Raw genomic sequence first — 16,093 nt, 5'->3', positions numbered from 1 at the left:
GAAAATTAGGGGACAGTACCATTTTCGGTTCAGGAGTTATAATGTCTCAAACTTGAAAACTCACTACGTAAAAATGGCCACTTTAGTTGTGACCAAGACCTTGTTAGTCATAAAAAAGTCTGCGCGCGCTAAGACTACTACACGCACCACTGGCACTGGCGCTTGTAGCAGTGCCAATGGTGCGTATAGTAGTCTTGGTAAATGCAGACTTTTTCTTTGACAAACAAGGGTTTGTGCCTTCAAACTAACTTTTCATACCAAGTGGTAGCTCAGGTGATACTGATCGCTATTATTTCAAAGTAGATTGTTCTGAAGCAGATGAGATGAAGCCAAAAAAAAAAAAAAAAATTCAAATAGAGGTAATAGCTTGAAACTTGGCATCAATCTTGTTGTAGATAGTTTAAGACAGAATTTAGATCAACCGCTAAAAAAAAAAAAAAAAAAAATCAAGATGACAGCCATCAAAGTTGACCCAGTGTATTGCGCCAAATTAAATGTATTATTTCGATTTTGATACAATTTTGTCTGTTGCGCTATTTTAAACCGTCTTAGGATTTTATGGACATATTTTTAAAACCAGTGATATTCTACTCTCCGAAAAAGAAAAAACAAATCGAGTGGAAGTCTTTACTTTTGATATGAGGAGTGAATAACAGAAAACGGTGAATTTAGAGTGAAATTGGAGTGACTTTTGAGTGAAAATGTTCATTTTCACTCATTTTAGAGTGACCTTAGGCAGGGCCCCACACTAACTTCATATAACAAATATCTGACCTTTTTCGTTGGCCCGATCAGGCCACCAAATTCTTCATTTCTGACATTTTGTTGGCCCGACGTGCGTTTTTTGGTGGCCCTGGGCCACCGGACCACCGTTAGTTTCGAGCCCTGCCTTAGGGATCACTCGTCACTCTTCGAGTGATCCACGAGGTCACTCTAAAATGAATGAAAATGAACATTTTCACTCTCGAGAGATCCTTATATCTAATATGGGAAAGCATCTAGACATACCAATGGCATAAGTTCAGATCAATTGTGACACTATAACCCACATGAAATCAGCCTAAAAACAATGTAAGAAAATCTGACAACAGTAAATACAGTTTCAGCATGTTTATTTGTAAATGTGAATATACAGCACGAATAATAAATTTGGACAATTTTATTCGAACAATATACTGAAAAGTAATTTCGCACAACACATTTAAGAGCAAAGTTGAGAAATTGCCGCCATGTCGGATTTTTTTTTTTTTTTGGGGGGGGGGGGGTTCGGATCAGAAGGGCTTTCAAGGACATCTGCGGATCAGACATTATTACACATATACCATCATCATTCACGTTTCTACAACAGCAGAGTAACATACAAGTAAAAAAGCATATCTTTGATACAGAAACATTTCTTTTTTATCAAAGATTGGGCCTTACCCAAACACTGGAATGAGCTCCACCCCCCCCCCCCAAAAAAAAAAGACCCTCAATATGGTTTACACTAGTACAATATCGTTCGGATGTATAGAAACATGTAATAGACAGCAATATAAGAAGATTTTAAAAATATATCAAATTATAAGTTACAGTATATAAGTTGAGATTTAACTTTCACGCAACACACTAAAGGTATTGTTTCCCATTGGATAAATATCACATTCGATTTATATGTGCAGGTTAGTTGTATCACAAAACATTCTACCATGTAAAAAATAATATATATAATAAAGCCTAAACCATACGGAGATATCACCATTTCTTTTCAAGAAACCATAACCATAATAACTGTTAACAATTTAGTATAAAAAAACATTCCTATCAGATCTATTTAGTATATCTAACAATATTTAGCATTAATCTTACTGATTTAAGTTTGTGCATTAGTTGTTCTATCCCTAAGTCACAGTTTAGAACTAGTTTGTAAGTGAAGCTGGGTTTTTGTTTTACGTGCACTAATGGTAAATAATGCCTTGAACGACAACCTTGATTTACCGCCATCTTGAATTTTGTGTGGATACTATTTTTATTGCTAAATATTACACATTGGCAAAATTTGTGCCAAATTCCAAGCTCCTATCTTTTTTTTAGAAAATACTTTCTGTTCATGGTTATCTTATCTGCCTCAGAACAATCTACTATGATGAAATGCTACACCTATACACCACTGGGCATGAAAAGTTAGTTTGCAGGTACTTGCAAGTCACTAAATCATAACAATATTGCATGTGACCATGTGAACACATTGTATGCAAAATCTATAATGCATAAATATATTTAAGTTTTAGATGTTAACTTGCCAACAGTGTATGATATTACCTACAATTCCAGAAATATGAATTATGTCTCAATCTCAGTAAATCTCAATCTCAATCGCAGGTTTCAAAACAATTCTTCAGTTCTTCTTTGATAAATATTAAATCATGCATTTTTACATTTCTTCCTTTTTTCAAAACAATATAAAATATGTATTCCCTCCCCCCTCCAAAAAAAAAAAAGAGAAGCAAACAACCCCCCCCAATTTCTCACAATACACAGCTAAAGTGGTATCAACTTTTATGAAGTTTTGCTCTCCTTCACATGACATCAAATTTGTTGCAATCCAATGTCTCTATCAAATTTTATATTTGAAATGTTAAATTCAATAAAAATGGCGGCCCTATTGGACCGCATCTGTACTTTGGAGGTTTTTGCAACAAATCTACTGAGGTGTACTTACGGAACATTGCTTAGTATACTTAATATTATGTATGGTCTTGTTTATAGAGAGAGTGGAACTCGAAAAGTAAGCACGATCTTGGATTTGACCCTCTGTGACGTCTTTGGGAACAGATGCGTGCAAATATATATTATGTAAAATTGGATTTCAAGTTTGAGACATTATAACTCCTGAACCAAATACAATACTGACCCCTAATTTTCTCCAAATATTGATTATATTATGGGAAAGATGTTAATTTCTGCATGGTTTTCATAAACATTTTTAATTTTATTTGTTTTTTTACTTTTTAGAGAAATATTCATGGTGCATTCTGAAAAATGTATCCATAAAAGCCTAAGATGGTTTGAAATACCATTAAAATGTTCAGAATATATAAAAACCATATAAATAGACAGCAAAACAGACAAAATTGTATCAAAATCAAAATGATACATTTACTTTGGTGCAATACACTATGTCAGCTCTGATGGCCTGCAATCTTGAATTTTTTGAGTGATTGATCCAAATTTTGTTTTAAACTTTCTATAGCAAGGTTAGTGTTTCAAGCTTCTACCTCTATTTGAAAGATATTTTTTGCTTCATTTCATCTGCTTCAGAACAATCTACTTTGAAATAATAGCAATCAGCGTCACCAGAGCTACCACTTGGTATGAAAAGTTAGTTTGCAGGCACAAACCCTTGTTTGTCAAAGAAAAAGTCTGCGTTTGCCAAGACTACTACACGTACCACTGGCACTGCTACGAGCGCCAGTGCCAGAGGTGCGTGTAGTAGTCTTGGCGCGCGCAGGCTTTTTTCACAACCAACAAGATCTTGTCACAACTAAAGTGGCCATTTTTACGTAGTGAGTTTTCAAGTTTGAGACATTATTACTCCTGATCCAAAGATGGTACTGACCCCTAATTTTCTCCAAATATTAATTATATGTCAATCAAAATTTCTGAAACGTTTTAAGATAATCCTTCAGTCTTTCTTTGATTTATGCTGAATCAAGCATTTTCATGATTTTCTTTTTTTCAGAAAAATATCAAAAAATGAGTGTTTTTTCCTTAAAATCTCAATCCAATGATCACAATAACCCACAAAAATGGTATCAACTTGTAGATAATTTTATTCTCTTTCATATGACATCAAATTTGTTGAAGTCTGATGTTTCGATCAAATTCTATCTTGCAAATAACAAATTCAGTAAATATGGCGGCCATCTTGGACGCCATCTTGGATTTGGAGGCTTTCGCAACAAATTTTTTGAGGTAGACCAGTGGAATGTTGTTTGTTACAATAAAAACTTGAAAATAAGCATGGTCTACTTAGTTTGTAGAGAGAGTGCAACTCACTCGTTAAGTAAGCGACTTTTTGGGGTTTGGCCCTCCGGTTAAAAAAAAAAGAAGAATGTTAGAAACCTGAAACTAGGTCTCAACCAAAACTATTTAATTCCTTCAATCAACTAATGTGATAGAAGGAATGATTCTAATTAAAGATGGGGCTTGGCTTATTATCAACATATGAGTCTCTGTAGTGAAAAAATTACAAGATAAAAGCATGCTATAAAGTTTGTATGGATAATAGGATCAGTCACACATACAGTATACTGAAAAAGTATCATTTAAACCACATTTTTTTTTTTTGGCACTGTCGTTCACAAGAAAGAAATTGCTATCCCAATTGCATCAGTTCAAAAAGAAATATTGTGAGTCCAATCGCCCTTGTTTGAATAAGATCAAACTGCAGGTGCATGAGTCTCAGAGTATGAACAGACTTTCCTGCGCACCTTGCATTATGGGATATAAAAGTGGACAAATTTTGCACTACACCCATACACACATACACTACAAATAAGCAAGACCATACAGAAAAAAGTGGACTGCACTTGTATTTTTTCAAAACACTGCACTTTAAATGGTGTGTGGATAGCAATTTCAATCTCACTAAAGGGCTTTTTACACTTGTAAATTTTTGCTTAGTCCCGTACCAACGGTGGGGCTAAGGGGGGGGGGGGGGGGGGCCTTAGCCCCACCGTTGGTACGGGACTATCCTTAGCCCACTTTCTGTTTACACTCGTTTTTGCCAAAGTGGGCTAGCCCCACCGATAATCCCGTACTATCTGGCCCTGCAAAATAGCAGGGTTAGCACCGCAATTGCGGTGCCAAGCAAATGAGTGTAAACAGAACGAAAAAATAATCCGGGGCTAAGCGACGGAGACGAAGTCCGACCCCCACTGACCAATCAGAAACGAGGTAATCAAGTGCTGCCGGGGTGTGCGTGTACGTGTACAGTGCACAGCGTAATCATGAACATTCATGTGGTTTGGAAAGTCCGGGGCTAAGAAATACGAGTGTAAAAAGGTCAGTTTTCTCCTTAGCCCCGGACAAGAGATAGTACGGGACTAATTGGCCAGTGTAAAAAGCTGAAAAAATTGGTACGGGACTAACGATAGTCCTGGGTCAGAGAAAGTCTGGGGTTAAGAAACACAAGTGTAAAAAGGGCTAAAGAGCCACAATTATTATGTCCACACACTTAAAAAAAAATGGTTTTTGTGTCGCGATTCAAATGGCAACTCAAGCAATCATGACAATTAGTGGCTGTGTGAACTAGCTTCTCTATCCTTCTCAGTACTGTAGAGTATACAGTTTGAGAATACTTTAGATATGTTTGCCACTATGTGCAATAACATACAAATGTTTGTAGCCACATCTATTCAGTATTTTTCTCCTATCAAACTACCTCTGTAACTCTCTGAATCAATATCTGGCTCTTTCAAACTTTGAATTATTTACACTTGTTGGATAAGTGTGTCGTGTCTGTGATTTCTTGAATGATTGTGGAACCATACTAATTATGTTTGAATGTAGAGTATGCTATAAAGCCTGTTACATCACTTTAACACTGAATTTAGTTGCAGTTTTGGAAATCTAGAACCTGATCAAATTTTAATAGGTGGTCTGAGATCCTTAGTTCTCAATGAAAGACTTGCTACAAGTATGATGCATCATGCAGTCAAACTGGAGACAAAAAAAAAATGGTTAATGCTTTGAGATAATCTGTAAAAAAAAACAAACAGATGTTACGGGCAAGACACATATTATGTAATATAAAATGCAGGAAAAATAATGAGATAGCACGCCCTGTGAAAGCCTCTATCTGGTGTTGATAAAATTGTCTTGAATGGTATGAAAATGGAACATGCTGTGCTGTTCCCTGTTGAATTCATAAAACATTTGAAATCATCATTCATATGACATATTTGGACAGTAAATTCAAATACATACATGTATTTAAACCATACATTTTTTCTCAAAATGGACAAATGACATGGATCATATCATACTATTACCCTTCTCCAAGAGTATGTGTCACTTTTTCCAATATCCAATATCCTAAAAACTTTTATAGCATGCCATATTGCTCAAATCTCAGCCTTTCTAGACTCATTTGAAAATTGTGGGATTATGAAAAAAAAAATGTCAGCTACAAATAAATGTTAAGACTCACAACTTAACTGGAGAGTAAGACAATCATGCATGTTGCATAATCATTTTCACAATCGAATTCATGTTATGGACAAGACATCAGTAATATACACACAAAGCATTGATAATGCATAATCTGAGAGTGCATTTTAGCAGTCAGTGCTATTGTGAAGTCATAACATACATGTGATCGCCCAGCTCAAAACAAACAAAAACTAGGCCAAAATGAATTTCTACTTTTCTCAATTGTAATTTAAAAAATAAACTCTAAACTTTTAAATGATACATAAATTGCTAAAATTTGACAATTCTAACCCAATCAAAAAGTGAATGAAATAGGAGAGAAGCAAGAGGTATACTTTCATGAAGAAAGAAGAAAAGAGGATAAAGAGTAGTCTAGTGTCACACAAAATGTGCTGTGCATAAAAAAGTATGAATTTCTGTGGGGGGAGGGATGGTGAAGCAGCGCCTGTCAATAAGAAAATATATATATCTATATATACACACACAATTATGAATATATAGATATATGTATAAATATAAATATATAAATACAGTGTATATAAATATATGAATATAAACTTATAAATATATAAATACAGTGTATATAAATATATGAATATAAACTTATAAATATATAAACACAGTGTATATGTTTATACATCTGTATATTCTCAATTTCAGTTTTGTTGCAAGTTACTAGATGTTGACAGTAGGTTGACACACTCTCTCAGGTAAGATATACTTTAAAAATTTGAGTTGGTCAACAAAAGTGACTTAGATCATTTAGGCCCATTACAAAGAATCCTAACCTGCCACTTCTCATGGGGTTTTGAGCTGGGCGGTCACATGACTATGATGAGTGGAGTAGCAAAGAATGATACATGATGGTGTTACTATGTCATACCTTCCATGAAGATGACATCGTTATCACTGTGAGGCATCGGTCTGACAGACAATAATCAAATCATATCAAACCCTCTTTTTTCACTCTGTATATTTATGCCTTCTTCTTCATAGGGTTTCTCTGCCTATTAGTGTGATCACACACCACATTCTGTTCTATGAAGCTTCATTCATACATCATGTGCGTATATATTACTGATTATGTTGAGATGGAGAAAATAAAAAAATAAACTTGAACTTGAATCAAAAGAAGATGATTTCATCACCAAAAATTGTTTTTGCCCTTTAAAGCACTAGCTACGAATAATGATCTAGGTTCCTCCTCAAACAGTGGACACATGTACCACAAAATTTGTACCCCTACCAAATGACATATATGAGACTGTGGATTTTTGAATAGATAAGACAAGTGCAGGAAATTTAGGAATGGTGGGTGAAAAACAACTGATGATGGTAAAGAAAGATGATTGACAAAATTATTCCACAATAGCTCCCTAGTATGACAAGCTCAAACAAGTTGGCATACAAACACTTGTATTGTACACTCAACAGATTGTAAAACATAGCTCAGTATGCTATTTGAAGAATATATTCAATAATACTACTGGTTGTAGGCCCTAGGGCTGTGTACAGTAGATCTTTTACAATATCATCAAATTAAGCCTCATGTGATTAACTAGTTCACAATCAAATCTACCAGCAAAGAAATTATTTCTTACAGAACAAGTGATATGCATATATGTCAATGCCTGAAAAATAAACATTTTATTCAATACTGCAGATGAAAACATCCAGTAAATAGAAATGTCGCTATGGCGACTGATGCCTCTGCCATAATGCATGATTCTCCCAATAGGTGTATGGTACAATGTCTTCACAATGTGTTATGACAGCTTCACAAAACTGACAAAATATTGAAATGACAGGTTTGTCAGAAATATCTTGAATGTTCACTTTCCTTGAACTAGGTTTACTATAATTGTCTAAGAGTGCAGGTACCTGTATTTGGGGAATGAGAACTTTTACTTGACTTCTGACCTACCCTTTTATAAGTTTATGCATTGAGTAATTTTCAAGGTATGAAGAAAGAGTGTAATTACAGTATAAAATATATATACATTTGCATTTAAACCTGACCTTTGACCCTTAACCTTTGACCTTCTGGCTGGAAATTTCTCAGAGAATCTCCATTAGGCAATACATGTATATATCAAGTTTTAGTTTTAAAAATAATAATGTAAGCATTGCATATACTAGTATATGAGGGAAATAGTAAAATTTTGAGGAGTTGACCTTGACCTTTGACCCCCTGACTAGTGACCCATGACCCCTACATTCCCTAGAAAATCCCTGCCAGTCAGTACATGTGTATGTACCAAGTTCCATGAAGATACATTGAACCATTTGCAAGAAAAGTGAAATTGTAACATATTCACCTAACCTTTGACCTTTTGACCTTTGACCTTATGACATGAAACTCTCTCTGGAGAATCTTTATGCAGTAGTAGATGTCTACAATAAGTTTCAAGATGATACCTTCGGGCATTGCATGGATATGGGGGAAATAGCAACATTTTTAGCATTTGACCTTGACCTTATGACCTTTGACCTCTTGCCAATGTCACTAAAATCTACTCAACTAATTGCCCTATCATACATCATCCTTGGACCAAGTTTGGTGAAAGCTGCTTCATCCAGTTTAGAGTTATCACGTAAACAGATAAATTTTTAGGATTTGACCTTGATCTTTGACCTTTGACCTCTGTCCAATTTCACTCAAAACCTAATCAAGTAATTGTCCCATCATACATCATCCTCAGACAAATTTTGGTGAAATTTGCTGAATTCAGTCTTGAGTCATCGCGTAAACAGATACAATTAATGATTTGACCTTGACCTTTGACCTTTGGCCAATTTCACCCAAAATCTAATCAATTAATTGCCCCATCATACTTTATACTTGGACCAAGTTTGGTAAAATTCCAGTCAATATTACTCAAGTTATCGCGTAAACGAATGCGGACGGACGTAAGTACGGACGGACGGACAACCCGAAAACATAATGCCTCCGGCACCACTTCGTGGCGGAGGCATAAAAACATGGCTGGACAGGCAACAAGAGTATCACTCACATCAAGAAACCACATCTTGAAATCTACCAGTACTACAGCATTACTTATAATGGTATGCTAGAAATGTTTTTAATTTCATCAAAGTTCAACCTCCTAGCCTCACCAAGGCCCCATTACATAAAAGATGTTAGGATGGCAATTCTTGCTGGAATGGCTACTTCCAATAGCAACAACCAATCAGGAAGCTGGATTCTTGTCATTACCATGACAATTGCCATTCAAGCAAGAGTTGCTATCATATCAACTTTTTATGAAATGGGGCCCTGGAAGTACCAACTACACAGATAACTGTATACCATCTAGTGTAGATTTCCATAGTGGTCTGCAATTATCATTCTGTTGAAAAGATAAATCAAAAACAAAAACAAAATGGTGGTAACAGCAAACTGTATTTACAGGATGGAAAGAATAGTTGGTAAATCTAAGACATACCATGATCTAACTGGATGGTAGCATTTTGTGTCTTGATGTATCCTTCTCCTTCTGCCACACAGACATAGAGACCTTCTTTCTCTACTCCGAAGTTTGGGATCCGTAGACTAAGGGTGTTAGTCTTCATTCCATTTAAAGATTTGTTTTCAATGACTTTCCCTGACGGATCACGCCATTCTAGAGATGGGGTGAAGTGGGAGAAATCTGCGGTGCATGTGACAGAGTAAGTGTTGGTTGACGTGTTGAATAACGGTTCTCCAATGGTTACATTCACCTCTGAATTGACACAAACAGATGAAAGAGAACATAATATGATCATGTTAATATTAAGGAAACATTGATATTGAGATAAATTCAGTCATTTGAATGAAAGATGTAGATATGATACATAACCCAATGAAGGGACTGCCCATCACTCTCAAACATTACATGAGTATCAGGACAAGTAGCCTTTACAAGCTTATCATTCTAGTAATCTTTAAATGTTTGTTAAAATGATTGAAATGTTGCTTCCTACAAAGTTGGAAGAAAGATGCCATGCAGAAGACAACTTCACATATTTCAGTGTAACTACAGCTTTCATGAATTCACTCATACAAAACACAACAACAACCAAACATAAACTATGAGAAAAAAAAAAATGCCTCCGGCACCCTTCAGGCTGGGGCATAAAAGTGATATTCCTTAATAGGAACTTTCAATTATTTACTATAAAACAAATTGATACTTAGATCATTATTCCACTGACATTGGCACAATGCTGATGGTGGTTTGTATATCAGAAAGCCTTGAATTAGATGTACTTTAGTTTGAAGCATGTTTAACAGCATCATTATGTTCTACACATACAAGCGAGTATTAGACTGGTATATTTGATAGGTTTTTTTTTATTGTCTTGTTTTGTTGTCTGACAGAGAGCAAAGAATAAACTAGGAACTTCTTAAAACTACATTTCACTAGTTACTAGTACTCTACATTGTGTTATATAATAGTCACTGTCCTTTAGGACAAAGGAAATTTGAATCTGATCTACAAGTAAGGCTTCAAAAATTTGACTTAAAAGAGCCTATGTCAGCTTACAAATAACATAAAAATCATGCACACAAACGGTGAGATATATGTAAAACAATATACACAAAACAGCAAATACAGCAAGACTATGAAAACAAGCCAAATATTTGTTAATATTTTTTATACAGATGTTGCATTACCGTGTACACCCAATATTTTGTGAGGTTTTTCTTTTCACAAATTTTGCGAGTCAGGTGATATTCGCGAATTTAAAAGCAGGCTAAAATATCAACTCTGATCCTGACATGAATGTGACGAGCACACATGCACATTTCTCCGTTCAGTACTGGACTCCACAATAGCCAATTTATTACATGTACTCATGAAATTGTTGTGAAGTCCCGATTTACGAAAAATTAGACTGGCTAAATATATGGCATATACAGTGTGTTACTTACGAGAACCATGTATTTATAAGAGCAGGAAGATCTGTAAAAACTGGGTTATCCTTTCAAACACTAGCTTTATTGCTGTTCTATTTGAAATGTTATGTAAATTAAAACTTCTACACCATTATCAGTCTTAATGAACTAAAAAAATGAACTAAAAACATAAAGTAACAGTCTTGCGTGGGCCTGACAGGTTCTGGTTAAAATTACACATTGTATGTACACGAGCTGACTTCAATAGCACTATTTTCTGAAAGGTGCAGCCCTGAAGAAAATAATGCTACTAAAGTCACCGAAGGCACATGATGGTTTAACCAGAACCTCGAACAATGGCCTGGTATATTTGTTTTATATATCCCTCCCTATGAATTTTAAGAGTAACAGCAAAGTAAAGTGGGTGGTTGACTGATCTAAAGTTATCTTCTTTTTTTTTATGCACAAAATTACGATGTGAAAGTGTATGCATCAACTGCACTATGCCCTTTATCTCGCAAAGTGTAGACGCAGTGCATTTGGTGGAAAACCGTACTGTGATGTGATGTCTCATGCACTATTTAATATGTGCATGTGACAAGAGTGGTGCGTTTGCACTTAACAAATATCGCCATGGCAGCATGATATAGTTGTTTTTTAAATATTTCCCTAGGGAAAGAGTTGGACTAGGATTTTCAGGGTAGAAATATGTTTTGTCACTTTCCATGCCCTCGACCAATCAGAGGACAGGAAATACTTTGTGAGGGATATAAAAGGACCTACTGTTGAAGTCACCAAAGACACATACTTTAACCAGTGCCTCAAAGAATGGCCCAATATATTTGTTATATATCCCTCACAAATAATTTCAAACAGCAAAGAAAGTGGGATTTACTTAATGTTTACAGAAAGGTTCATGGTTGACAGACCACCCGAGTTCATTTTTTCTATCCACAAAGTTACATGCACACGCATAAGTGTATGCATGGTCTGTGGTACGTGATGCCTATTCATTTGTATGTGAAAACCTAACCTATCTTCTTGTGAAGAGAACATGCCATGTTGGTGGGACACCACCATACTGTATCCATGTCAATGCAGTGGGCAGGATGCGATATCGTCTCATTCACTAGAATACACGCCTTTGACGCATTAGTGGTACATTTTATAACGAATTGCCAACAGCAAATTTGTTTTTTTCTCTGGGGAAATAGCTGCCTGGACTAGAATTTTCACGGTTGAAAGATGTTTTGTCACTTTCAATACCCTCGACCAATCAAAGGACAAGAAAAAAAATGTGAGAGATATTTCTACAAATAATATATTATCTCCCAACTATAGCGTAAAGCATTATTGTTTGGATGTCATTTATACTTACCAGGTACACATGCTTTGTTTATCTCTTCCTGTGTATCTTTGGGCAAGGGATCTGGGATACCCTCTCCACACCATTGTGGGCAGTCAAGGAAGTTACTACATCGGTCAAGATAGCGGAAGTCTGGATGGATCCCCAGGATGACGTCCACTGGACATTTCTGACATTCTTTGCACACACCCTTGTGACAGTAATTACTGTAAGAGGGAATACACGTCCCATGAAAGTCACATTTACAACAGACATCAACAAGTCATGTAATGGTGAGGCATCGATAAGGATGTTTAACTCTCTATGTGCCACATCTGTATGCTTGACTCAGTCAACAGTGTGCCAACTTCACATATTCTGCTCAAACGCATTAACCCACCCAAACTGATCACTAAATCGCCAAATTTCACAGTATAATGAAAACGTTTCTTGCAAGTTCATTCATGCCACAGCTTTACATTTTATGTGTTGATTGACTATTGAGCAGTGTTCCCTACTGCATTTGTTTTGTATTGCAAAAGTTACGCCTCTACAATAATGTAGCTAGTGGTCATTTCAAAGAAACGCAAATATGCATTTGTCATATATCATATTTTTCATCAGATGCAAGGCTTGCCATTTTCTCCAGAACTTTACTCATACCATGTCTAAGGTAACAAATATTAAAAGCTACGTATAGATTTGAAAAACAATGGGTTTTTTTCTCACAGCATGACTATGTTGGTGTCTCAGAATAATGGGGCACACAGGGGGTTTCCACCATGGTACATGATGAGTTAAACTATGCTGGCTGACTTGAAGATGAATTTATCAATTTTTTCTGCTGATTCTGACAAATATGAACCTCCTTCCCTTTCTATTTCTCTTCAAAACTTCAGCCTCATTAAGAATCAGTTTGCCTCAGATGTCACATTTTTGCCTTTTTCAGTGTTTTTTCTTATTTTCATATTGATAGCCTGTTCAAATATGTGACACTGCATAATCTACAAAACAGTGCCACAAACAAATTTTATTTTTTTGTTAAGGTAGAATTCTGAAAGAGGTGTCTTCAGTTGATATAAAACTCATCAAAATCATGTCCAACCCATGAAGACTAATGAAGACAAATTGAACACACAGAATTGCTACTTTTGAGAAAAGGTGTTCGTTAGGGGAACAGTCTATTAAAGCTCACTGAGTCACCCTTCAATGAGTTGAACAAAATGGAGTTACATGTATTTTATTGGGTGATGGCAACAACTGCAAATGACTTGTCAGACACTGCTGACTGCATTTCATGATTCTATAATTCATGGTTTTCATGCATACTGTCTTTATACCAAGGCCCACAGGTAGAAAATGAAGAAAACCAAATTGAGAGGGAGAATAGTTTGTGGGGGGGGGGTTAATCTCAAGAATGTCTTTTGAAGCTCAGTGTATTTTCTTTCTTCACTTTTTGTATAAAGTGATTAAATGTTGAATTATGGAGGCAATAAATACCCTGTTAGGGTAAAAAAAAAAACTTCAGAGGGAGAAAAAAAAAAGATCTACAAAAACTGTTACTTATTCTACATTGTGCTTCTAGATATGAAATCATTGAGGAAAATGGGATCTCTGTATGTAAAAAAAAACAAACCTCAAAACCAGAAATCAGCTGAGTTGACAAACGAAAGTTACTCTCAAGATACATAAACTGAAATTCAAATCCTTATTATGCCTATTAAGGATTAATAGTAGAATGTAGGGAGTTTAAACCACCCCCTTGAGCTTTTCCTTCTTTATTCTATTATTTTTTACTTATTTCTATTTTTTATTTTATGCTTTTTAGCAGAGAAGTGAAAGCAAAAAATGTGAAGACCTATCTTATTTTTGATTGTCAGCCCATTTTGGGAGAGAAGTGGCAGAAAAAGACATGAAGACCTTTTTTGGTGTTTCATTTTTCTTGTCATTACCCAAACTTAAAGGGACTGTACAGTGCTGGTTGAGGTGGGGATTCATGTTTTGAATATTCCTAAGTGAGATAATGAGAAACCTCTTATGAAATATGAAAGAGCATGTAATTTTAAGAAGGATTCAATGTTTATTTGATGAAAATTGGTTTTCAAATGGCAGAGATATCCAAAAAATGATAATAATAAAAGGCGACAGGCCATGCCTTTTATTAGGATCTCTTTGTTTCATATTGTTTTTGGATATCTCAGCCATTTCAAAACTGATTTTCATCAAATAAACTTTTGATACCCCTTAGAATTGCATGCTCTTTGACATCTCATAGAGTGATTTCTGAATATCTCGCACAATGTTAAAAGCTAAACCCTCACCTCAACCAGAACTGTACGCACCCTTTAACCCCCCCCCCCCCCTTGTCAGAAAGCTTGATCTACCCCTAACAATAAGATGATTATCAATGTACACATGGTAGAAAGCAGTTCCAAGAATTTAAAGTAAACTCTGTATCAAGATGAGACTTGGAAGTTTACACTCTTTTAGCAAGAATTTGAGCAGTCAACAGACGACAGAAATACCATCATGCACTATTGCACAGCCACTTCAAGTAATACATTAGATGGAAAATTTGGTGCTGCATCATACAATGTAAGCTTTGATATTGCACGGGCACATTAAGCAGGGGAAAAAAGTGTTTAATGCACCACAAAAATGCCTTTATTACTATATACTGTAGATTATAATCTACATTTCTGTACTCACTTCTTGTTGCAGTCATCATCATCCCAACAAGGGACGGCCAGACAGCAGTGCACAGACAGGATCTGAGGAAACACAAACAATAACATCACAAAAAATAATTATATCAAAACTATCCTTAAAATAACAGACATGATGTTTGTACACTCATGAAGTTTAAGTATTTCTTTCATGCCTTTCTAGGTTTCAATGATCAATACCACTGCAAAGAATAAACAAACAAATATAAGATAAAGTATGATTAACAAATCTCCAACAGGTTATGAAATGAAAATAAAAAACAAACAAACAAACAAATCACTTTCATAATTTTGGCATTCCAACTGCAGGGCTCTTCTCAAAAAGAATAACACTTACCCATTTCAAGTACAGGTATTCCTCTGTATAGGAAAATCTTTTGATTACATAATTCTTTATCCATCTTTGCCAGTAGTGCATCAATGCAGTTAAGACAAGTAAAAAGTTCATGGTGAAAGATTAAGATGGTCTGAGAGAGAGGGCATCCACATGTATTAACCTGTTGAGGATGAGTCACGAGCACTGCATACTCAGGCAGTTAGTATGTGAAACCCATGTTGTAGTAAAATCAGTTCGTCATCAATGGGCTAAGGGTTTAAAAGTGCAGGGCATACAGTACAGGTGTAAAATTGTTATCACTAGTACTATGTATTGGGTATCATCCTGTAGATTTTCAATTTCAAACAGGAAGAGAAAAGGCGTATGAAATTGAAAGTAAACTCGTTTTCTTTTATCTCCTGCATGCTGACACTATGTAACATATCACTTCAAGTGTCATGTGACTGTGCTCAGTATACAAATAATGACTGCTATGAGGGGCACAGTTAAAACTAGAAATTTCGTGCTCGGCGGGTCGCGCAGCCGAGCACATGTATCCCCCGAACCCACAGCATCAAGAAGCAGACCCTACTGGATTTACCTTTCATGTATAAAGACGGAACAAGTGAGGG

This window comes from Diadema setosum, chromosome 11 (genome assembly GCF_964275005.1).
Source record: "Diadema setosum chromosome 11, eeDiaSeto1, whole genome shotgun sequence".
In the NCBI taxonomy this organism is placed as follows: Eukaryota; Metazoa; Echinodermata; class Echinoidea; order Diadematoida; family Diadematidae; genus Diadema; species Diadema setosum.
The sequence above is the reverse complement of the archived record's forward strand: the minus strand, read 5'-3'. Positions refer to the sequence as shown.